The sequence below is a fragment of the Oncorhynchus gorbuscha genome, linkage group LG14 (genome assembly GCF_021184085.1).
Source record: "Oncorhynchus gorbuscha isolate QuinsamMale2020 ecotype Even-year linkage group LG14, OgorEven_v1.0, whole genome shotgun sequence".
Taxonomy (NCBI): domain Eukaryota; kingdom Metazoa; phylum Chordata; class Actinopteri; order Salmoniformes; family Salmonidae; genus Oncorhynchus; species Oncorhynchus gorbuscha.
Window position 1 is genome coordinate 23,881,951 of NC_060186.1, and position 26,931 is coordinate 23,908,881.

The following is a 26,931-nucleotide window of genomic DNA, read 5'->3' on the forward strand; positions in this document are numbered from 1 at the left end:
GGGTCTAAAATATGGAGCGTTAATTCAGGTCCTGACACGTCTTCCTGTTTTTCTGCTACTTTTACATTTCTTTGCAACATATCACCCTTTGAAGGGAACAGAAATATGTTTTAATCTTCATAGTATTTCACCTATGACGGGCACAGGCTGGGCTTTACTTTAGCTCGCAAAAACATGCAGTAGACCTACTACTATATTGTATAACCATGAAAGTAAGAATTGATTCAGAGCACTATCTAACAGTATCTATCTACTCTAACCAATCAAAAAAGCGTTCCATTCAGACATTCAAATCTTGGGCATTCAGTTTACACTAAAGGGCTATAGGGAGCAGACAGATTCAACCAATCCCCTTAGTTTCCTGCACAGTTAGGGGAAATTCCATGGGACCGGAATTACGCTGAGACTCAAAATGTATACCAAACAAAAACCATTGATTTCAACGTTTAACCTACCACAGAACTGTGCACAATGACTACTTTAACAATTTCCATTGAACATTTGACAAAACCATTCACATGAACAACTGCAGATACTGATTTTGGTAACAGACAAAAACTGATGGAGATTTTACCTTAATTCTGTTATCAAACTTTGCATCTGCACAGTTTTTCCTGTAAATGTGTGTTTTGTCAAATGTTCAGCGGTCTGTGCATAGAGCAGTATGGATTGTTAAACTTTGAAATAAATGTTTTTTTGTTTGGCATACACTTTCAAAGTGAAAAATCGGAGTCTAAGTGTAATTCCGTTACCGAGGATTGTCCATTGTCCATAGTACTATTCTCTTTTAAATATGACCAGTTTTCCTTGCTACTGAACTGTGCCCACATAGGGGGAATCAAGCCAACCTATTCCTGGCCAAACCATATATCTTCAAACAATTTCAAGCTAAAGCTACACTCACTATGAATGCCACATTTTCTTTTATTTTCCCCAAAGAAAAACAGAGGAAACATGAATTAATACTGAATTGCTAAGCAACAAGCCTTCTCCTCCGCTCTCCCACCGAAATAGAAAGAAACAAGCGTTCCTCGTCCTCCTTTCATCCTTCCCCTTCAACTTCCATACAATGTACATTTCTAATGCATGAGGCCCATGCTAAGGCATTGTGGAAGAATCCAACATCAACCAACAGAACGATCCATAAAACATGGAGGCATGGCGTTCAAAGCCATGGTAAACGCACCTGACATGGAGAGGAGGGAGAGGACGTGCATCTTTTGTCAGATAGGGAAGGGAGAGAGGCAGGAGTAGTGTCCTGTAGATGTACACAGTGTGGTGGGGGGGGGAAATAGAAGAGTCACGACTGTTGTGATGGGCAGTAGGAAAGGACGGGTCTGCTTATAGGTGACATGTGAAGCTAGCTTACCTTTCAAACTTCCTCTGTACGTCTTCTTCAGAGAGGGACGGAAAGAGAGAGAGAGAGAGAGAGAGAGAGAGAGAGAGAGAGAGAGAGAGAGAGAGAGAGAGAGAGAGAGAGAGAGAGAGAGAGAGAGAGAGAGAGAGAGAGAGAGAGAGAGAGAGAGAGAGAGAGAGAGAGAGAGAGAGAGAGAGAGAGAGAGAGAGAGAGAGAGAGAGAGAGAGAGAGAGAAAGATAGAGGGAGAGAGAGAGAGATTTTTATACCAAATGGTTTTATCTTCTAAAAGTTGGTGGGATTCCTTTGTTTATTCGACTGAATGATTCTCATGATAGTGACTGTAGCCTATACAGCTAAGTGTTGTGTGAAGCTTTATGTGAGTTTGTTTACCACACTATCATGTTCCAGGAAGTCTTGTAATTCTATCACATAGGAAACAGATATAATTAGATATGAGGGTTCACACACTTTCCTCTGAAGGCATAATTGGATTGCATTTGAACTGTCTTCGTCACACACAACCACAACACATTGTTGTCACAACATGAGAAACACACTCAGAGAAAGACATTAACACTTGTGCCCGGCGGGTATGGAAAACTGTAGATTCTCACATAATTAGATACAATTCACCAGAGGAAAATGTATAGGAAAATCAGATGAATCTACAAAACATTTAGATTTTTTTTTTTAACCCACAGAGGTTAATTGGAAGAAATAACTATTTGTCTGTTGAATGAACAAACTGTGAAGGTTACTACGGTGGACTGTGTTGCTAATCATCGTTTATCACGATGATGGACATTGATAAATGTGTAGTAGAAATGAGCTGGAGCAGGAATGTTGCAAATGTCTATCATCATGTCCGTCTGTTTTCTTTGGACAGGAGCACCAAATCCCCTCTAAAAACTGTCAATACATTTCAGTCATGACCGCTGTCCTCGATCCATAATCTCACAGTCCCTCGACGGACAACCCACACTGGCCCACATCCATGATCCGTCCACACATATGGTCAAGATGACTTAAGAAATAGAAAAGAGACGATTCCAAATGAAATAAATGAATAGACAGAATAAATAAATAAATAAATAAATAAACACAAGCTAGTGTTCTCATCCATTTTTGATGACAAGCTCCTATTGATTGGGTCCGTTTGAAACTAAACAAGCATATCCATGCCCCAGAGCGCACACTGATAATTATTTATGACATATTTGGGTGGAAGAGAAGAGGCCGGAGAAGTTTTCTTGGCATAATAAACCGAACTGCTCTCTATTTTACCGTGCGGTAATCTACTGGGTGATCCCAGAGACTCACAAGGCTAGGCCAAGTAGAGCGAGATAAAAAAAAAAACTTTTGGAGAGAAGGGGAAGAATCCTATAATAAACGTGACGGGTTTAATTATCGACAAAATTACACACACACGCACGCACGCACGCACGCACGCACGCACGCACGCACGCACGCACGCACGCACGCACGCACGCACGCACACACACACACACACACACACACACACACACACACACACACACACACACACACACACACACACACACTCTCGCCATAAAAATACTCAAATCAATTGCATTTCTTACAGAGATCTACATAGAAATGCACAGGGGAAACACACAAATGAATGATGAGTCTTTAAAAGAGCGGTGGATGATCACCCAATTTTGCCCGTCGTAAAGTGTCAGCCGCTGGGTTCAAATCATAACAGCGACGACGTGTGATCTTGTTAGCCGCACCTTGTCAGGACGCCGAGGCAACAGCTTAATCTGATCTATGAACAGGCCGATCCAAGCAGCTACGCGGCTGGGTGGAATAAACCTGTTCAACGTGCAGATAAGCCCCGGAGAAAGATGAGACAGGCCCTAATGTGACAGGTGATACACTTCACATTTAACAAGCTTACACTCCTGTGTGTCCGTACATACAAACAACCCGTAAGTAGCTTAGAAATCAATGGCCAGCGAGCAGGGAGCAGACAGGGTTTTTATTTATTTCCTGAGGTGTCTAGCAGACAAGAGCTCAGCCATCCATAATCCATGTTTAATATCAGGAGAGGAAGAAGCCCCGGTCGGGCCAAAATGGCAACCTCGGATATCCAATTTGAGCCCAAATAAAAAATTGAACAGTAATGAAATACTAATCAAGTGGGTTGCTTACTTAGCTGTGATCTCTGATCTCCGCGTCTGATTATGTTTTCTCTCAGGTGTGTGTGTGTGTGTGTGTGTCCTGATCTCTGAGCCGTGTTGATGTGTCAGCTGGCCGGCCTCCTATACTCTCCAGACGAAACGGTCATTCCATCTATCAGCCTGGTAGCGTTACACAAGCTGGACCAGCCGTCGCATTATTAACGGCACCAAGCTAACAACACTTTAAAAAGCCAAAAGTTTGTGTGTCAGACGCAAAGTCGCTCGGGCTCCTGCAGAGGTCGGTATAGTAACGGCACAAAGATCAAAGGCTTTTCCTGACTTCACACACACACACACACACACACAGACCAAACCCTGCATGATTCCTGAGCTGGTGGACAAGACTTCTGAGATGTCTAGAACTGAAACTCGGCCGTCTGGACATACAGATAGAAAGTCTATATGGACTGAGTGAATTAAGAGAAAGATCGACTCCATAAAGCTGAGTCCCACCACAGGCCTTCCTTCCTCACAGGTTGCGCTGTAAAACAAATCAGCCGACAATCACATGTTCGCAAAGTCCCCTTCGTGGTATCATAGGAACATGAAGTTAAACACTGATATGATCTACTCCAGCCGAAAGGCATCGCGGGGATCTACTGTGTTAATCCATTCCATACCTCTCATTCTTGTCAACTCTCAAATCTCAACACAAGCCATCTCTTCCTCCATGTGAACGAGATGGAGAAAAGAGGAAATGCTCGCTGCAGGTTGTGCTGAGAATGAGAGAGCGAGGGCATGAAAGTAAGTGTCCTCCTCCTCTGAATTTAATTGCGAGGTGCAAAGTGAAATGGCTGCACTCCGCGATAGCGTCAAAAGAAGCACGAGTGTCAGTGAGACTGGATGGAGTGGAGGGGGGGGGGGCTTGGAGGGAAGAAGGGAAGGTGACAGACAGAAGAACCCATCCCCAAGGTGCTCTCCAAGACCAATAGATAAAGATTCCCCTGGGGACATTTTTCTCAATTAGTCCTCAGACACAGTTCAGTAATTCAGTGGGTGTTGGGTTACCATTTGTCATGAGACCAACAACAGAAAAATGTCACTCCATGCTTTTCTCCCTTTACTTGGATATGTCACCTCAGATGTCACTTCAAAACTATAAGCCTGGCTTGCATTCAAACAAAGGGACTGATGCACACACACAGGTAAGCACGCACAATCACACACACACACACTGAACGGTGGGTTCATGTTGAGGCGCATAATGAACGATGGCAAAAACCCTGCACGTTGCTTATCGGCCTGACCGTTGTGATGAGTCCAGTCTTTAAGGAACATGAGGTGTTCTCCACCAGAGAGAGCCAGTGTTTTAATCCTGCTTGGTTGAATGTTACTTCTCACCTCAAGAGTCTCAAACAACGAGACATCTGCATCAGGCTATCTGGGCTTGTCACTGAGCTTGTGCACTTATTGTCCTTATTTACGTCTCGGGAGACAAACCAGAAGGATCGAGTCACCTTAAAACAAAGAAAATACAAACCACTAACGGGCGATGTTGACACTGGAGGTAGTCTGTCTAAAGTAAAGATGTAGGACGGCTGGAAAACATGTTAATCTTTCACCCGTCACTGTCTGTGTTTGAACAGTTCTCTTCGACGACAATATGTGCTCCTCCGACAAAAGGAGAAGCTTTTCTTCAAACACGAGGTGCAAGTTCTCGAACGTTTTTTTTATTACACCCGTTTAGCCACGTTCATTCTGCCACACAAAAGGAGCCTTTGCTTGTGTGTCACCTCGGAGACAAAGCCATACCAAGACAGATGAATTCCAGAGGATGTGCTTGTTTCTAAAGAGAAGCCTTGACACCACACCGCCAGATACAACAACATGTGCCCTTTCAGGAACATCTTTGCAGGTGCAGTGGAAGGACAGGGAGGACGGGGCCAATTGAAAGTGCCCGTGACAAACCAACACTTCCACCTCTTTATAAATTCACTACCCAGTCAAAATCATCAGACTGCTTTCCGGGAAAGAAATAATGAATAATAGAAACATTTTGAAATTCATTTTCAGAGAGAGAAACGGATGAAAACCTGAATATAACCCTGTTAGATTTTCCACACCAGGAGGGTGTTAGGTGTTGTCCCCTTGGCTTGTGACTGTGTGCCATCTCTCTCCCTTATCGCTCTCTCTGTCTGCATGCTTAAGAGATTAAGAGAGGAGGCCTGGGCCTATTAGGGAAGATCTAGTCTGAGGCGGTAGGAGACAAATTGTGTCAGCGACTGTGCCCGGGCCCATCTCATCTCCACCATCATCATCTCACATAAGTGACCTTATCATGAACAGAGAGCGAGAGAGAGAGAGAGAGAGAGAGAGAGAGGCTCCACCCCGTAGCGTGCAGTCTGGCCTGCCCTCGCAATACTGATGGACCGCCAGTCTATAACGGGGAGAATAATATGCCTCACTCTCGCTATCCTCTCACTTAGACCCCCCCGCAGGGTCAAAGGTCAGGCCATGTCTGTCCCGAGTGGTCATTTAACTCTTCTTAACACAACAAAGAATGCAGATTACATCCCTGTTGCATGAAAAGGTTACACACGCCGTGCCAAGAGGTCCCGGGCTCTCATTGCATATTTAGAAAATACTTGAAGCTCTCGGCTCGGCCTCGACGGCAGGAATGACCACAGGTTCAGGGAGGCTCGCGCGGTGGGAGAATAACGGGCTGGTTCATCCTTCTGGCGACCTTGGAAATCTTCTCAGCTACTCACAGATACAAACCCCGGCTCCCTCTGAACAGACGCCTTTCATTATTAATACAGTAAGAAAGAAGCAGTGCGAGAAAAGTAGGGAGACTACGGGGTTTTATAATACTAGAACCCAGCAGAATTAGTCCACATAGACCACAGGAGGTTGGTGGCACTTTAATTGGGGGGACGGGCTCGTGGTAAAGACTGGAGCGGTATCAGTGGAATGGTATCAGAGAGATCAACGTTTCCAGGTGTAGGATGCCATTCCATTTGCTCCGTTCCGGCCATTATGAGCCGTCCTCCCCTCAGCAGCCTCCGCTGACATAGGCAGGGATACGTGGAATTATAATTCAGACCTAAAATAAACCCAGAGGTTGTTCAAATGGAAAAACAGGACTTGTCCTGTGGTAAATCCAGGCTACACAAACTTGAACAACCCTCGAAGAGTATTAGTATGTTTCATTTCATAACCCATCATTTTGTCATTTGTCATGTCTCGATGCCAAAATCAGAGCTCTAGTGAAACTTAAAACAAGCAGTGAAACAAAGACATTGGTGCTGTTTCAACATCATGCCCAGCCTCTTGGCTTGATGTGCCCTCAAAACACTGTTGTTTCTCTCCCTTCGTGTAAGGGTTGTCAGCAGTCACCCGACTCTGTCTGACAAGCCCCCTGCTACAGTACTGGCTGTCCAACAGGCCTTAGTCTGACCAAGCAGAAGAAGAAGAGCTACGTGTTTTACACTCCTCGCCGTCAGGGAAAAAACAACCGTGGAACGTCTGATGGACCGGAGGCTGCTGGAAGCACAGCAAATAGAAGGGCGTGTTTTGTGTTTCTTCTGTATGTCAGATGTATTTATCAATGTGTAACCATGTCAAAACGAAATCATATATGGACCGCATGTATCCCTTCACACAAAAAAAAATGGAAATACTGTGTAGCAATACAGTTGAGGAGTTCACTCAATGGTTGGACGAACGCCCGAGACCAGTAATATCTACAGACACAACACAGTAAAGAGATGATGCATTTTCCCTCATTGGAATTCATGTTGAAAGTTGAATTAAGATATTTATAGGACGACACGCTTTTGAGCTGCGAGCAGAGAGAGAGAGACGGAATTATGTCAATTCAAATAGCATATTCTTTATATCAGAACAAAATACGGAAGGGGCTATAATGTCTTCTCTGTAACAATGAACGAGTTGGAGGACATTTCCTCCAGAACCGTGATCTAGCAGAACAATGGGTCTGTTCATGGACAATTAAAACAAAGAGTCAATGGAGTTCTGCTGGGGAACAGTGATGAGCATAAATGTCCTTTATGGCCCGTGCAAATGGTTCCTTCTATTTGAGACACCACATTCAACCTTAAAGAAGAAACATGGGATTCTTCTCGTTCTTGTTTCTCTCTTTCCCTGTCGCCCTCTCTCTTTCCCTGTCGCCCTCTCTCTTTCCCTGTCGCCCTCTCTCTTTCCCTGTCGCCCTCTCTCTTTCCCTGTCGCCCTCTCTCTTTCCCTGTCGCCCTCTCTCTTTCCCTGTCGCCCTCTCTCTTTCCCTGTCGCCCTCTCTCTTTCCCTGTCGCCCTCTCTCTTTCCCTGTCGCCCTCTCTCTTTCCCTGTCGCCCTCTCTCTTTCCCTTTCCCTGTCGCTTTCCCTCTCTCTTTTTCCCTGTCGCCCTCTCTCTTTCCCTGTCGCCCTCTCTTTTCCCTGTCGCCCTCTCTCTTTCCCTCCCTGTCGCCCTCTCTCTTTTCCCTGTCGCCCTCTCTCTTTCCCTGTCGCCCTCTCTCTTTCCCTGTCGCCCTCTCTCTTTTTCCCTGTCGCCCTCTCTCTTTCCCTGTCGCCCTCTTTCCCTCTCTCTTTCCCTGTCGCCTCTCTCTCTTTCCCTGTCGCTCTCTTTCCCTCTCTTTCCCTGTCGCCCTATCCTCTCTCTTTCCCTGTCGCCCTCTCTCTTTCCCTGTCCCTCTCTCTCTTTCCCTGTTGCCCTCTCTCTTTCCCTGTCGCCCTCTCTCTTTCCCTGTCGCCCTCTCTCTTTCCCTGTCGCCCTCTCTCTTTCCCTGTCGCCCTCTCTCTTTCCCTGTCGCCCTCTCTCTTTCCCTGTCGCCCTCTCTCTTTCCCTGTCGCCCTCTCCCTGTCTTTCTTTCCCTGTCGCCTCTCTTTCCCTCTTTTTCCCTGTCGCCCTCTCTCTTTCCCTTTCCCTTTCCCTGTCGCCCTTTCTCTTTCCCTGTCGCCCTCTCTCTTTCCCTGTCGCCCTCTCTCTTTCCCTGCCGCCCTCTCTCTTTCCCTGTCGCTCTCTCTCTTTCCCTGTCGCCCTCTCTCTTCCCCTGTCGCCCTCTGTCTTTCCCTGTCGCTCTCTCTCTTTCCCTGTCGCCCTCTCTCTTTCCCTGTCGCCCCCTCTCTCTTCCCCTGTCGCCCTCTGTCTTTCCCTGTCTGCCTCCCTCTTTCTTCCTGTCGCCCTCTCTCTTTCCCTGTCGCCCTCTCTCTTTCCCTGCCGCCCTCTCTCTTTCCCTGTCGCTCTCTCTCTTTCCCTGTCGCCCTCTCTCTTCCCCTGTCGCCCTCTGTCTTTCCCCCTGTCGCTCTCTTCCCCTGTCGCCCTCTGTCTTTCCCTGTCGCTCTCTCTCTTTCCCTGTCGCTCTCTCTCTTCCCCTGTCGCCCTCTGTCTTTCCCTGACGCCCTCGCTCTCTTTATCTTTCTCCCTCTCTCTTGGTTGTTTGGGGAAGGTGACAGTGTGTCCTTCCCTCTTTCCTTCTGACTGTTCCTCCCCAATCCCTGGGAGTGGAGTAATCATCTCTTTACCATGGCGCCGGCTGACACTTTTGGAACGAACCAGAGGGCTGAGGTTGGTGAATGTGATTTCACACACGGCAGGGTTTGCAGGTGACAGGACTGGGGGACTATCTGATTAGTCCCTCGCTGTAGTCTCTGAGCAGAGCTACAGAGCATGGTGCTCTACGGTCTCTCTCCCTCCCTCCAACCTCCCTACTCAGGCCCTGTCACCATAACAAACACTCACTATTTTTAATTTACTTATTATAGAAAGCCTCTCTCCTTGCAATTTGTACAAACATTTGGGGAATCTGTATGGAGATAGAGATATATGCATATAAAAACAAGCACATCATTTGCATATATTATGGGGAATTTTGGATAATTGCGAGCATGCATACTCATCCACTCACGCACATATGCACACACAGACAAACAAACACAGACAACAATTTGCCATGATTGTAGATCTATCTGTGCAACAAAAAAAATGCTATGGGAGTCAATAGGCTCATTCATCCCACCCTCCTCTCCCCTGTAACTATTCTCCATGTTGTTGCTGTGAATGAGAATGTGTCCTCAGTCAGCTTACCAGGTCAAATAAGGGTAAGATAAAGGAAATAAATAAATCAAGGGGGTGTTCGTATGTGTGTGCACGTGTATGCTTGTGTGTGTGTGTGTGTCTACGTGTGTACGTGTGTGTGTGTGTGTGTGTGTGTATAGAAGTAGAAGGTTAATGCAGACCTGTGAGCAGAGATGACAGCAACTCGAGGCCAGTGAACAAAACGAGGCGTCCAGGGACATTCATCTCCATATGCACTGGCCCCTTTGTTTCACTCTAGTCTCAGACTTCACATTTATTTCCAGGCTTTGGAGAGGGCAGCGTGACCTTGAGAGGACCCCGTAGTCATCTATTCCACTCAAACCCTAGTTAATTAGCAGCACCACGGTTTGGGGTTTGCTAAATCACCGGACAGAGTCGTCAAACCACAAGCTGACAGGTCGCGATACAAACGCCTAAGCAAAAAGGAAAGGACCACGGTACTAACTAAAATAATTACAGAATTGTGTAGTGGTGTGTGTGTGTGTGTAGTAAGTGTGTGTGTCTAGTAAGTGTGTGTTTGTGTGTGTGTGGAGTAAGTGTGTGTTTGTGTGGGTAGTAAGTGTGTGTGTCTAGTAAGTGTGTGTTTGTGTGTGTGTGGAGTAAGTGTGTGTTTGTGTGTGTAGTAAGTGTGTGTGTAGTAAGTGTGTGTTTGTGTGGGTAGTAAGTGTGTGTGTCTAGTAAGTGTGTGCGTGTCCTTATAATCTGTGCTGGGCCACGTCAAAGGCACTCTGGACAGAGAATAAACATGCTCCAAAAAAAGGGACTGGAACTGAATAGAGGAGACCCCGTCAAATGTTTCAAAGGACTATCAAGGAAAACATCAGCCTGCTGTCAGAAATGCCCCTTTCCCCCGAGGTAAGTCTAATGGAGAGGAGGGAGAGTGACCTGCCTCCCTCTCCCTCTGTCGGACAGGCCTATTGTTCCTCTTGACAATCAACAGCCAGCCAGAGGTTACGCGCAGGTGTTCAAATCACTCACCTTGCAGGGTTTCACCTTCTTCCTGAACAACATCCGTGAGCAGTTTTTAACGCTCACTTTTCAAAAGAAAAGGAGAGAGGAAAAATGTAATATGGCAATTTAGCTAAATAATTACAGCATTTTACTCCTCTTCCGTCTACACTCGGAGGCTCCGCTGGCAAAAAAAGCTAATAATTCAATTTCTCAGTGCCTGTAATTGTCACTGATGTACCTAAAGGTCATATCATTCACCCAGAAGAAAGGGAGGGAGAGGCTGGAGACATGCTCAGAAGAGGCAATTTAACACAGGGCTAATGGGAGCAGTGTTACTCAAATGGACGGAGCGTTCGGTTAGCAGCCATTTGGTAACGGTGGGCTCATACTGTATTGGCTCTCTCCCTGGTCCCTACGCCCTCCATCACCAGCGCCATCATTCTCAGGTAACTTACAGATGAGTGATGGACCCAAAATGGAGATGACGTTTAGGCCTGTGTTAGATGTTAAGCCTGGCGGCCTTTCAAATGGCTGCCATCATAAAAGTACGGTCGGGAGGCAGGATTTGGGGAGTAGCAGCCCTGGTTTTGAAAGTAATTGACTAACACAGTGCTCGGTATTAAAGTCATAGAGTGCCAAAAGGGAACACACAGCCGCTTGACCCAAAGCCACTGTGGAATAATCTAGTATTCAATCCAGCGTGTAATGACTGCTGGGGCTGTCAATCCTCGGGGCTCTCTGTCTCTGCCTGGCTCCCCCACTCTCTCAGTCTCCCTCTGTCTCTCTCTTCCTCATAACTCCCCCTCGCTCCCCACTATATCACTCCACCTATCCCCCCTTTTCTCGCCTGGCGTGATGCTGTTGTTTCACAGAGAGTAGATGGAGGGACGACAGAGTTGAGGGTTGACGGAGAGGCCTAGAAGAGCCAGGCTTTAGGTTGTTAAGTTCAGAGGCTCACGCCGTATCTACCCACGGTCCCTCCTCCATCCTCCAGTCTAATCCAGCGACACCAGAGGGGTCAACACACTCTCCGTCTCGCCCACTGCCTCCTCCCCGAAACAGGGAGCACCGCGCACTCCTCAGACTCCCTCTCAAACAGGTTATTCGTGTTCAATACAAATGAATGTGGAACCGTTGGTGAGTTCAGAAGCGGTGTCTTTGGGAGCGGGGGAAGGCCTCATTAAAGAGTGGAGCGGTTCGAGCAATTTGCTTAACCTCTCGGCGGTGTCTGTTCTCTGTGATCAATAGGTTTTTATCCACCTGTGTGAGGCGTCCATAATGATGAGGGGACCGACAGACGGATAAGAAGCTCCGAGTCAGAAGAGAGGAGAGAAACGTGCTCTCTTATTAAAATCATGAATCTGTCTCCTGAAAAACGCTCTCCATGGACTTTCTGCATGGTTCATGTCAGAGAGAATGTCGCATCACAGTGTTGTAATATTTGCAAATAGTATTTTGGGTCTTTTTCCTATTATGTACAGTATCGATTAGCGTACCGCAGTCATGATGAGATGTGTAAGTCAAATCAAATCTCATTTTATTTGTCACATACACATGGTTAGCAGATGTTAATGCGAGTGTAGCGAAATGGTTGTGCTTCTAGTTCCGACAATGCAGTAATAACCAACGAGTAATCTAACCTAATAATTCCAAAACTACTACCTTATACACACAAGTGTAAAGGGATAAAGAATATGTACATAAATATCTATGAATGAGTGATGGTACAGAACGGCATAGGCAAGATGCAGTAGATGGTATCGAGTACAGTATATACATATGAGATGAGTAATGTAGGGTATGTAAACAAAGTGGCATAGTTTAAAGTGACTAGTGATACATGTATTACATAAAGATGCAGTAGATGATATAGAGTACAGTATATACATATGAGATGAGTAATGTAGGGTATGTAAACAAAGTGGCATAGTTTAAAGTGACTAGTGATACATGTATTACATAAAGATGCAGTAGATGATATAGAGTACAGTATATACATATACATATGAGATGAGTAATGTAGGGTATGTAAACATCATATTAAGTAGCATTGTTTAAAGTGGCTAGTGAAATTTTTACATCAATTTCCATCTATTTCCATTATTAAAGTGGCTGGAGTTGAGTCAGTGTGTTGGCAGCAGCCACTCAATGTTAGTGGTGGCTGTTTAACAGTCTGATGGCCTTGAGATAGAAGCTGATTTTCAGTCTCTCGGTCCCTGCTTTGATGCACCTGTACTGACCTCGCCTTCTGGATGATAGCGGGGTGAACAGGCAGTGGCTCAGGTGGTTGTTGTCCTTAATGATCTTTATGGCCTTCCTGTGACATTGGGTGGTGTAGGTGTCCTGGAGGGCAGGTAGTTTGCCCCCGGTGATGTGTTGTGCAGACCTCACTACCCCCTGGAGAGCCTTACGGTTGTGGGCCGAGCAGTTGCCGTACCAGGTGGTGATACAGCCCGACAGGATGCTCTTGATTGTGCATCTGTAGAAGTTTGTGAGTGCTTTTGGTGACAAGCCAAATTTCTTAAGCCTCCAAAGGTTGAAGAGGCGCTGCTGCGCCTTCTTCACGACGCTCTCTGTGTGGGTGGACCAATTCAGTTTGTCCGTGATGTGTACCCCGAGGAACTTAAAACTTACTACCCTCTCCACTACTGTCCCGTCGATGTGGATAGGGGGGTGTTCCCTCTGCTGTTTTCTGAAGTCCACGATCATCTCCTTAGTTTTGTTGACGTTGAGTGTAAGGTTATTTTCCTGACACCACACTCCGAGGCCCCTCACCTCTTCCCTGTAGGCCGTCTCGTTGTTGTTGGTAATCAAGCCTACCACTTTAGTGTCGTCCGCAAACTTGATGATTGAGTTGGAGGCGTGCGTGGCCACGCAGTCGTGGGTGAACAGGAGAGGGCTCAGAACGCACCCTTGTGGGGACCCAGTGTTGAGGATCAGCAGGGTGGAGATGTTGTTGCCTACCCTCACCACCTGGGGGGGCGGCCCGTCAGGAAGTCCAGTACCCAGTTGCACAGGGCGGGGTCGAGTCCCAGGGTCTCGAGCTTGATGACGAGTTTGGAGGGTACTATGGTGTTAAATGCTGAGCTGTAGTCGATGAACAGCATTCTCACATAGGTATCCCTCTTGTCCAGATGGGTTGGGGCAGTGTGCAGTGTGGTTGCGATTGCGTCGTCTGTGGACCTATTTGGGTGGTAAGCAAATTGGAGTGGGTCTAGGGTGTCAGGTAGGGTGGAGGTGATATGGTCCTTGACTAGTCTCTCAAAGCACTTCATTTATTTTTATTTTTTTTAACCTTTATTTAACTAGGCAAGTCAGTTAAGAACAAATTCTTATTTTTAATGACGGCCTAGGAAAAGTGGGTTAACTGCCTGTTCAGGGGCAGAACGTCAGATTTTGTACCTTGTCAGCTCGGGGATTTGAACTTGCAACCTTTCGGTTACTAGTCCAATGCTCTAACCACTAGGCTACCCTCGTCGTTTAGCTCAGTTACCTTAGCTTTCTTGGGAAGAAGGACAATGGTGGCCCTCTTGAAGCATGTGGGAACAGCAGACTGGGATAGGGATTGATTGAATATGTCCGTAAACACACCAGCCAGCTGCTTTGCGCATGCTCTGAGGGCACGGCTGGGGATGCCGTCTGGGCCTGCAGCCTTGCGAGGGTTAACACGTTTAAATGTTTTACTCACGTCGGCTGCAGTGAAGGAGAGTCTGTAGGTTTTGGTTGTGGGCCGTCAATGTGATCTGGGGAATCTGCGAAAATACTAAATATGCATCTGTATGTTTCTAGCCAGACCATGTAATACTCGTCCATGCAGCACAGAAGTATCTAGCAATAGCAATACCAACCCAGCATCGCTGCTTTCACCCCCATCGCAGAAGGGAACGGCACCTGTCACACTGTTTGAGCAGAGGTACGGGAAGGGGGGGGGGGAAGAAAAAGCACTGCAGCACTTCACAACACTGTCATTGCCATTCATAATACGCATTGCAGTATAAAGAGGGCCATTAGGGCCCCAACCTGGGAGCCATTAAATCATTCTAAATCGCTGTAACATCCCATTAGTGTCAGTGGTGAGACCACATAATAGTCTGTATTATAGAGATCACCACCGCGGACCCATTTGGACTAAATCACTGCAGCCTCTCTTCTCCAGCTAGGATCCTGATCCCCCCCTGTCCCCAGCGCACAGGGACACTCGTGCCAAAGAGAGGCTGGATACTCTGGGGGATCTCCTAGTGCGTTTGAAATCAGAAGGATCGGCCGGACCGTCCACAGCACCATCCTATGAATTAGGCATGACGCTATTATGCTATCTGTGGCTGTTTCTGTGGGGAAATCACGCAACGGCAGCAGGTTTTGCTTGTTTAGTGGACAGAATATCAATTGAATTTGAACCTGAATGCACTACTGACATGTGTTGATATACAAGCATAATTAGGATTGGAAGATGGACTTCACTCCCCAAATCAATTGGCTGCAATCTGGGGGAGGATAACAAGTCAGAGCTTGTTGGGGTGGATTTGCAATTTGGAGATGGACAATAATGTGGTAATAGCAAGATCCAGTGGGCCCTAACTAACCTGTGAGGAACCAGACCATGACAAAACAGCCATGCAAGTGGTCATAGGTCACACAATCATAGGCCTGACACACAACCATGACAAAACAGCTATGCTAGAGGTCAGAGGTCACACAACCATAGGCCTGACACACAACCATGACAAAACAGCTATGCTAGAGGTCAGAGGTCACACAATCATAGGCCTGACACACAACCATGACAAGAAGCCAGGGATCACGTCATGAAACAAATAATGCTCTCTATAACAACGAATCAGAATATAAAGACAGGGAAGGAAAAAACATGTTCAGAACAAATAACTGACTGCTGATTGGACGTTAAGACACCTACAAGTTTGTTACTAAACAGAAACGAAAAGCAGAACAAATAGATGAGGTAGGGGCTTTGGGTTTGAATAAAAACTCCATGAGAAATATGCATCTTCCATTACATATCTATACATTTCCCTCTCTTCCTCCACATGATAAATAGCTCCTTCCACAAACCCTTGGTCTGCCCTATGAGTTCTTGGAGGAACAAAGCTATGATGAATGGATTAATGCCAGAACCCAAGCAAACACCTCTCCTGGCCGATAAAAAGAGATCCTGCCAATGACAATTTGGGGACTCTGGTGACCCGAGGAGTGGTCTATGGGGTATGCCCCCCAGAGAGGCACGGTGATGGAGCCGAATCACCATTAGGGGGAAGATTAAGTGCCCCTTGCGTCCGACACTCACTTCATTATACATGCAAGCCCTCGCCCCACTCGCCCGGCGCATCTCCCGAAAAGGCACTTTGATTGCTTATTTCTTGGCTGTCTCCGTTGGCAACCCCGGGCTAGAGAAACAAATCCCATTGGCCGCGTGCCCCTCCTATCAGGCGAGGAGAGGAAGAGAGAAGTGAGAGTTACATTTTTTTTTCATTGTGCAGGATACTTGCACAGATGGGAGGGACATTTTCTGAACCTGTCAAATGTTCTGTGTCTCAGGAGGATGAGGAAGCACAGTCGTGGCATTCCCAAAACGACAGCTGACAAATAGAGAGCCCTCGATATGAATGGCTGTACTTGGAAACAATGGGTATGAATAAACAACAGCTCCCACACAAATGCTAATACAAATGATGGAGAAGGGGGTTTGGGAGGCTAGTGTCATTAGACAAGCTAAGAAAAACAAATAGGTACGCAGCACTATATTAAATGACTGGATAAAATGACCATTTAATTACGTTGTCTTGTTAGACTAAACTGAACTGAAACATATACTCGCATACTGCATTTTAGTCCAATCTGTTCTCAAGGACCCCTTTCAAAACCACCAATCACCACAAATCGCCGGCTGATATTTCTGCCAGATTTTTACGGCGTTTTTACAAGCGGTGATCAGAGGAAGGGCGAAAGTCCTCGTCGGACATTTAAGAGCCAAAGTGGTCTCCGTGAGGACTTTCATGGCTCTTTAAGTCAATTCCAAATAGATGCCACATGTGTTCCAACATTTCAGGGTAGGGGGACGACCCCCAACACCCCTACAGGGTGTAAAGCAGGAACACATTTTATATAGGAGAAAAAGCTGAATAAAGAAACACTTTTAGAGCGGTTTGGGTGAAAGGACAGGGTGAATAATTCATTGCTAATCTAAGTTACTCGGTCGGGCTTCAGTGTACTACTCATCCTGTTATGAAGATAACCAGAGATGTTTTAATATGTAACGCCAAGAAACTGTTGTGACATTTCCAAAGTGAAGAAATCAACAGAAATGTCCTCAGGCACCCCTGTGTTCAGTGCAGAGCAGAGCACGGTTAAATACATCCTGAGAACCTTCAGAATTGATTAGGCTATTTTGTTAGCTAGCTATAGGCTACTAGGAAATCAATACAGTTTTCATAACGCGGCAATGTAATCCCAATGATTCCTAATCCGTACAGTGCGGTCTCCTATCAAAATAAAAATACAATCTGAATCAAAATGGCTACTATTGACAGGAGCCATCATGGACCGGAATACTTTAGTTTTAACAGCCTGATGGTAGGTATCAGAGTACTAAGAAAAATGTTTATTTCACACCTCAGAGCTGAAGAAAAGCTTTCAATCACCGCTCAATGAACAAATGTTACACTAAGCGTACCTCTGTCACATATCAACAGATACTCAGCTTTGACATCGAAACCAATGACGCCGGACTCACTGTCGTACCTAACAATTCTGTTTCCTCTCAAGAAATGTAGGGCATCGAACACTGAGCTGTAAAAAGTACCGACGGTATCTTAACCACATGTACAAACCACATTATGAAGAATCCATAGTCAAACCAGTTGTCTGTAATCCAAATAGAGATGTACTGTGAAGTATGAAGGGTTTTGATAGCACTAAGTGGAAAGTTTGCTTGGTGCAGTTATAAGCAGGCCACAAGTTACATATTAGGATGTTTTGGGGGCAACGGCATGAATGTGGAGAGTACTCCACTGGAAATACAAGATGCCATTTTCACAAAATAAAATTCTATGCAATTCCGCATTAACATTTATGCCCAAAAGCCATCCATTATTAAATATAATTTGAGAGTGATGAGTTGAAAGTGACATTAATGGTGGTAACGGGATTGATATACTTAGACTCAAATTTAGACACACGTCGTCATGCACACACAGACACACACCAAATATTGGGGGGGGGGCGCTCTCCACCTGTAGTGTGACGAGACTCGTATGCCAAGACATTTGTGAGAACAGCTAATAGGCATTTTTCTGAAAACCCTTAATGGGTGTTACATTATAAAACCACATCCATATTCATGCAGACTGACAATGAATGATGACAATAGAATTACTACTATTAACTCATATATTTCAGATTTTGATTTATGTACATATTCACACACATAATCCCCCCCCCAAAATCACAGCATTCACACCGTATGGTACATTTTGTATCCTAATATTATTGGATTGATTGAATATATTATGACACCAAGTCAATATATTTAAAAAATATGGTTACAATATGGCTAACCATGCTTTACGATACGTTTCATCACAGCATATCTACGGACCATTCCTCACAGGGGTCAACTGCGTCCAAGAAGCGTATGTCAAATCAATGAATGTAGATCTATCAACAAAAAAAATGTATGCGTGCATAGATTGACACGGCGGATCGTCAGCGCTATTGATTTCCTCTACTGTGCTGTTCATGAGACGCTACATTCAATCTCAACTTTGCTCAAGTAACTAAGACATTGTTCCAGCTCTCCCTCGTTTGCGTACGGCAAAAAAAAGTGCTGTGGCGAACTCGTGTTTTCATCAAGTTCCCTCGTTCAATTAATCGAGGCAAGAGTACAGTCAACCAAGAACAGTGGTCCTCTAAAGTTGAAACAAAGGGGCTCTATCTCCTGATTTCAATCAGTTATAAGCGATGCAGTCGTTGAAGGCCCACAAAAGAAGACATCACCACTCTATAGTCACATGTAATTACCCAAGTCGGCTGCTCCGTGGCGCGTGATCTTTGGCTGACAGGGACATTGACTGATTGACCTTCCCAGAGAAAGGACTCCCCGGTCGGGTCGCCCGGCATGCTAGGCTCTCCTCAACCTCCATAACTACCCCTCCCAGCCCAAACATCTCAATACACCCCCGTCACACCCGACTTTCAAATTCAAAAGCTATTGACGAATCAGACCGTCAGTGTGAAAGCGGGTCTGGCCTATCACTCACAATCAAGGATCTATCTATCACTCCTCGGCTTTGTAGGGCAAGAGAAATGACTCCTCGTCGTCTCGGCCCGTGCTAATTTGACACAGCCCACTTGGCTCGCCATAATTGCTCTGTCACTGTCAGTCCTTGGTGGAACCCCCACACTGTACAACTTGGACACAATTACCGGCCATTTACCGGCAGCCATTAGACCAGCGGTGTTGCCCGCGCCGCTCCTCACATGGCCGCGGCTCATCAAGCGTGGACGCGGCCCATTTAATGAACATTGTTAGCATTTCTCTTAAACTTCTCTTCTCCCGCCTCTAATAAACAGCCAGTGTTCCATGAAGGAGCATTGCCACCCTCCATGTGACATGATATTTATTGTCCGCTGGAGGATCTGCTAGAACAGGAGGAGGGGTGACAGTAGACATCAGGCTGGATGGAGAGCGGGACACAAAGAGAGAGAGAGAGAGAGAGAGAGAGAGAGAGACATCATGAGAGAGAGAGAGAGAGAGAGAAAAAAGAGAGGAGAGAATGAGAGAGAGAGATCTTCCCCATTATATTTATACCTGAGACAGAGAGAGAGAGAGAGAGAGAGAGAGAGAGAGAGAGAGAGAGAGAGAGAGAGAGAGAGAGAGAGAGAGAGAGAGAGAGAGAGAGAGAGAGAAATGGAGAGGCCACAAAAAGAGAGAGCCAAAGACAGGCACAGAAAAGGAAAGTGAAGGGAACATTACGTCCTAAATCTACAGGGCATCACAGTAAACCGAAAAGAGCACCATTATGACCAGAACTGCATTGGTAGCTATGGATACATCAGTGGCCATCAAAGCTGCCTTGACACCTGTTTTGTCCTCACCGGGCCCAGAGGAGTGGACACCCACTGTGACCTAATGGCATCCGTGTCCTCTAAAGACCGCTCATTTCCTGCTCTGCCCCCGGGGTGGCGCCGTGTGACACAACAGGGGCCATCTTTGGCGAGGGGGTCACCATCCATCACGGGCCTGTGGCGCTGCGCTTACGTCGAGGTTTCCAAGGTAATTATACGCTGATCGGAGGAGTCAGCGGTGTCACCCCGCGGTGGTCACAGGCTGAAACTCAAGCTGAATCACACATACATGTAAGCAAAGGCACACTCACACGCAGACAGACACATACACAAAAACACACGGGCGCACACACAAATACAACCCCACCCCCCCACCCCCACCCACACTTTCCCCACACACAAACTGCGACAATGAGTCATGTGTGTCACCCCCACCCAATATCCTCCCTTCTCACAGACCCTCTCCTCCCTCCCTAACCCTTCAGACAGTATGGGTAAATTAATGAAGCCCAATGCAACTGCACTTGAACACACAAAATGTCCTCTCATTAGGCTCCTGCCTGCCTGCCATCCCAGGGCCACATCATGAAATATACAGACATTTTAGGAAGGGTTCAAATCGGCCACGTTATTTATTTATGGCCAGTTCATAGGGGCTAAGTCTTATTCTGGTGGGAAAAAAAGACAATTGGGAAAGGAGAGAATGCCATGTGTGTCACACCCTGATCTGTTTCACCCATGTTTGTGCTTGTCTCCACCCCCCTCTAGGTGTCGCCCATCTTCCCCATTATATTTATACCTGTGTTCACTGTCTGTTGCCAGTTCGTTTTGTTTCGTCAAGCCTACCAGCGTTTTTCCTGTGCTCCTGTCTTTCTCTTGTTCCTGTTTTCTATTTGTCCCGGTTCTGCCATGACCCTGAGCCTGACTGCTGTTCTGTAACTTCAACACAACATCTCCACTTTGTTGATGCTCAACACTGGGGCCCCACAAGAATGTGTGCTCAGCCCCCTCCTGTACTCCGTGTTCACCCACAACTGCGTGGCCATGCACGCCTCCAACTCAATCATCAAGTTTGCAGACGACACAATGGCAGTGGGCTTGATTACCAACAACGACGAGACAGATACAGGGAGGAGGTGAGGGCACTCGGAGTCAGGAAAACAACCTCTCACTCAACGTCAACAAAACGATGAGGAGATGATCGTGGACTTCAAGAAACAGCACCCCCCCATCTACATCGAAGGGACAGCAGTGGAGAAGGTGGAAACTTTTAAGTTCCGAGGCGTACACATCCAAGAAAAACTGAAATAGTCCACCCACACAGACAGTGTGGTGAAGAAGGCGCAACAGTGCCTCTTCAACCTTAGGAGGCTGAAGAAATTTGGCTTGTCACCCAAAACCCTGACTAACTTTTACAGATGCACATTTGAGAACATCCTGTTGCGCTGTATCACAGCCTGGTACGTCAACTGCACGCCCTCAACCGCAAGGCTGTCCAGAGTGTGGGGCAGTCTGCACAACGCATCACCGGGGGCAAACTACATGCCCTCCATGACACCTATAGCAACCGATGTCACAGGAAGGCCAAAAAGATCACCAGGGACAAGAACCACCTGAGCCACTGCCTGTTCACACCACTACCATCCAGAAGGCGAAGTCAGTGCAGGAGCATCAAAGCTGGACCGAGAGACTGAAAAACAGCTTCTATCTCAAGGCCATCAGACTGCTAAACAGCAATCACTAACTCAGAGAGGCTGCTGCCTACATTGAGACCCAATCACTGGTCCCTTTAATAAATGGATCACTAGTCACTTAAACAATGACACTTTAACAATGTTTACATATCTTACATTACTCATATATACTCCTACTACTTGTAACGATCTTCTTCATCTGATGAGGAGTATGAAAGATTGAACCAAAACGCAGCGTGGTAAGTGTCCATTTTAATCAAATATAACTGAATACAAAATAACCAAAGTGAAACAATGAAAATCGAAACAGTTCTGTATGGTGAAACACAGACCCAGAAAACAACTACCCACAACCCATAGTGGGAAAACAGGCTGCTGGAATGGTATCTCAATCAGAGACAACGACAGACAGCTGTCCCTGATCCATTCCCTGATCCATACCCGGCCAAAAACAAAGAAATACAAAAACATAGAAAAAGAACACAGAACGCCCACCCCAGTCACACGCCACACTAGCATTAACATCTGCTAACCATGTGTATGTGACCAATAAAATGTGATTTAATATTTGATTTGATTCTCACTATCACATAATAAACATGCACAACATACACCCGAGACTGATTACAGGCACTACACCAGAGAGAGAGAGAGAGAGTTTTTTTCTCTCCGACAGATGAAATAGTTTCAGCTTGTTTTTGACAGCTACAGCACAGACGTGTGGGTGTGTGTGTGTGTGGCCATTACTGCAGCGTGCGTCTGGTTGTAATAATTCAAGCCTACCGTACTACCGACCTGAATAAATGAATACTTCCTGTGTGAGCAGCATTGTGCCACTGCACATTCAGACATGCTTTGTTCCTCCTGATGACTTTTCTCTGTTTCTTGTACTATTTCGTTGTCGTGTGTGTAGGCACACGTGTGTGTGTGTGTGTGTGTATGTGCGGGCGCACTTTGCGTATTCTTGTGTGTGTGTGTGTGTGTGTGTGTGTGTGTGTGTGTGTGTGTGTGTGTGTGTGTGTGTGTGTGTGTGTGTGTGTGTGTGTGTGTGTGTGTGTGTGAGCGTGATAAAAGGATGTGAGTGATAGGGGAAGCTGTCTTTAATGTTGCACATTTATCTCACGAATATAAATGAAAAGTTTGGCGCCTTTTTGCTTTTTATTTTCATTCTAATTAGTTGTGAAGGAGAGAGGGCGGATGCTTAGAAAGGCACGGGGTTTCAGACAACCCAGGGCGATGCTCTGTGAGACGTGAAGTGGACAGGAGAACATACAGCCGGCACACAGCACACAGAGCAAGGCTTTATTCAAATCACCATAAACCTGCAATGTTGAATTGTTTTGCACGGAACTGGTTCAAATCCCAATTCATATTCCCTACGGCTTTTCTCCAAGCCTTGCCATTCATCCAACATCTCCAATTAATCCCGACTCTCCAATGGCAACACACCGACACTGCACTGACAGTACCCTCGCCACAAAATAACATAACGGATTATTTGAAATGCAACCTGCCCCCTCTCCTCCTAGTCCACATTCGCCCCATAAAACATTTACCCTATCAAGCCATTTACCATTTACTCTCTTCCACCCTCTTGACCCCTTAGTGGAGGGGAACCAGTGCATTTAGCATTAGGCTCTGATGTGGTGATGGTGCTGGTGGTGGTGTGACAGTGCAGGAACTTGTGCTCTTGTCTGGATAGTAGTGCAATTAGCGAGGAAGCGGTGGCAGGCAGGCGCTAGCTAGCTACCAAGCCAGGGTAAATCCCATTATTTGTCCCCTCTCCCGGAGAGTGAATTGCGTGTCAAGTAGGATGCATGTGGTAACCACTATGAAATTACCGCTGGGAGGGGAGGAGAAGGGAGGCTGAGGGCATGTAATGCACTTCCATTGTGTTGTCGAGTGCACCCAAATAAGCAGTGGTAAATGGAGGCACCGCGGCAGAGCAATGGGGCTGGGGGTGGCAGGGATGGGAACCAGTGGGATGCTGTTGGTGGGACCACCTGTAGTTGGGGAGATGCTATGTGTGTGTGTGTGTGTGTGTGTGTGTGTGTGTGTGTGTGTGTGTGTGTGTGTGTGTGTGTGTGTGTGTGTGTGTGTGTGTGTGTGTGTGTGTGTGTGTGTGTGTGTGTGTGTGTGTGTGTGTGTGTGTGTGTGTGTGTGTGTGTGTACAGTGCTGGTGACTCACAAATATGACTGCGATGATAGAGCATGTTGAGAAATAGAGCACCACCCACAATCCCTCCGTTTTTTTGGTCTGCCATAAAGCTGTAGTCAGAGGCTTTTCAAAGGCCTCCACTCTAGTAGCAGTACGACTAGGACACAGAACTGCAGACTTCGGAAGCAGAGGGAAATACCTCAGGCTTACACAAAGTCACAGACGAGAGACCGGGACATTAAGAGAAAAAAAAAACAACACTAAAACTGTCAGATGAGGACACAAAACAGAGTTCCGGAAATCTATTATGAATCAAATACATTTGAAAGGTAGTGGCAGAATAATAACACAGAAGGAAGAAAAAGGAGAAGAGGAGACTCATACAGACTGCCTCCGTTCATCAACAAAGGCCTCCAGTCAAGACTCGTTTTTTCCCCCATGTAACATTTATCATCAGTGCTGTCCGTCAGAGGCAGACGAGGCGCTGATCTAAACCAGACAGCAGCCTCACGACAGCAGCAGAGCTACAGAGCTCGGTGACGGTCTCAGCTCAGGAATGCTAGCTAGCTAGCCCCCGTGTTATTAGGTCTAGAGAGACAGGCAGACACGATATTGCCATGACAACAACAAACAGAAATCTCTTTGTTGGAAGAGAAGAAAGAAGCCTTCAGTGGGATTGCTTTAGATACTTTGGGCCCAATCATACTAGTGTTGTTTAGACTTCAAACATGCCCTCCGTAGAGGAAGTGTGTCTCCTGCTAATAGCTGGTAGCATGACTCGGTTAAGCTGCTTATTTCAGCCATAAATAATGCATTTAGGCAGATGCGCTTGACTTTTGTATAATAAGAATCGCTCTGTGACTGACACGTCGGTTTGTTGAATCTGGAGTTGTATCTACATGTTCACCTTTGGAAATAGGCCTGTCCTCTTTAATATTGCTTTGTTAACATAACTATGACAACCATCCCTAACGGCACATCGCCCCTTACATCCATGACAAAATTTGCCTTCTATTTTTGGGTGCCTGGAAACATTTTTATAGTTGAATCAAAGCTACTGAATAGGCTTTATATATATATATATATATATATATATATATATATATATATATATATATATATATATATATATATATATATATATACAGTGCCTTGCGATTGCGACCTTTTGCCACATTTCAGGCTTCAAACATAAAGATATAAAACTGTATTGTTTTGTGAAGAATCAACAACAAGTGGGACACAATCATGAAGTGGAACGACATTTATTGGATATTTCAAACTTTTTTAACAAATCAAAAACTGAAAAACTGAAATTGGGCGTGCAAAATTATTCAGCCCCCTTAAGTTAATACTTTGTAGCACCACCTTTTGCTGCGATTACAGCTGTAAGTTGCTTGGGGTATGTCTCTATCAGTTTTGCACATCGAGAGACTGAATTTTTTTCCCATTCCTCCTTGCAAAACAGCTCGAGCTCAGTGAGGTTGGATGGAGAGCATTTGTGAACAGCAGTTTTCAGTTCTTTCCACAGATTCTCGATTGGATTCAGGTCTGGACTTTGACTTGGCCATTCTAACACCTGGATATGTTTATTTTTGAACCATTCCATTGTAGATTTTGCTTTATGTTTTGGATCATTGTCTTGTTGGAAGACAAATCTCCATCCCAGTCTCAGGTCTTTTGCAGACTCCATCAGGTTTTCTTCCAGAATGGTCCTGTATTTGGCTCCATCTATCTTCCCATCAATTTTAACCATCTTCCCTGTCCCTGCTGAAGAAAAGCAGGCCCAAACCATGATGCTGCCACCACCATGTTTGACAGTGGGGATGGTGTGTTCAGGGTGATGAGCTGTGTTGCTTTTACGCCAAACATAACGCTCTGCATTGTTGCCAAAAAGTTCAATTTTGGTTTCATCTGACCAGAGCACCTTCTTCCACATGTTTGGTGTGTCTCCCAGGTGGCTTGTGGCAAACTTTAAACAACAGTTTTTATGGATATCTTTAAGAAATGGCTTTCTTCTTGCCACTCTTCCATAAAGGCCAGATTTGTGCAATATACGACTGATTGTTGTCCTATGGACAGAGTCTCCCACCTCAGCTGTAGATCTCTGCAGTTCATCCAGAGTGATCATGGGCCTCTTGGCTGCATCTCTGATCAGTCTTCTCCTTGTATGAGTTGAAAGTTTAGAGGGACGGCCAGGTCTTGGTAGATTTGCAGTGGTCTGATACTGAATAATTTTGCACGCCCAATTTTTCAGTTTTTTATTTGTTAAAAAAGTTAGAAATATCCAATAAATGTCGTTCCACTTCATGATTGTGTCCCACTTGTTGTTGATTCTTCACAAAAAAATACAGTTTTATATCTTTATGTTTGAAGCCTGAAATGTGGCAAAAGGTCGCAAAGTTCAAGGGGGCCGAATACTTTCGCAAGGCACTGTATATATATATATAATCGGCAGTGTATCAAATACGTGTTCACCCACATTAATTAAAAAAAAATATATATATATATATACAGTGGGGAGAACAAGTATTTGATACACTGCCGATTTTGCAGGTTTTCCTACTTACAAAGCATGTAAAGGTCTGTCATTTTTAATCATAGGTACACTTCAACTGTGGACTGCTCAGGACTGAAGGGCAGCTCCTGGCTGGCTGACGGCTCTGGCAGCTCCTGGCTGGCTGACGGCTCTGGCAGCTCCTGGCTGGCTGACGGCTCTAGCAGCTCCTGACTGGCTGATGGCTCTGGCAGCTCTTGACTGGCAGCTCCTGGCTGGCTGACAGCTCTGGCAACTCCTTGCTGGCTGAGTGACTGGCTGGCGGCTCAGGACAGACGGGAGACCTTGGCGGCTCAGGACAGACGGGAGACCCTGGCGGCTTAGGACAGATGAGAGACTCTGGTGGCTCAGGACAGACGGGAGACTCTGGCGGCTCAGGACAGACGGGAGACTCTGGCGGCTCAGGACAGACGGGAGACTCTGGCGGCTCAGGACAGACTGGTGACCCTGGCGGCTCAGGACAGACGGGAGACTCTCGCGGCTCAGGACAGACGGGAGTCTCTGGCGGCTCAGGACAGACGGGAGACTCTAGCAACTCAGGACAGACGAGGTGCACTGTAGGCCTGGTGCGTGGTGCCGGCACTGGTGGTACTAGGCCGAGGACATGCACCTCAGGGCGAGTGCGGGGAGGAGGAACAGGGAGAACGGTGTGGGGAGCTGCCACCGGAGGGCTGGTGCGTGGAAATGGCACCGGATAGAATGGACCGAGAAGGCACACTGGAGATCTGGAACACCGAGCCTGCCCAACCTTACCTGGTTGAATGCTCCCCGTGGCCAGGCCAGTGCGGCGAGGTGGAATAGCCCGCACTGGGCTGTGCAGGCGAACCGGGGACACCATGCGTAAGGCTGGTGCCATGTATGCTGGCCCGAGGA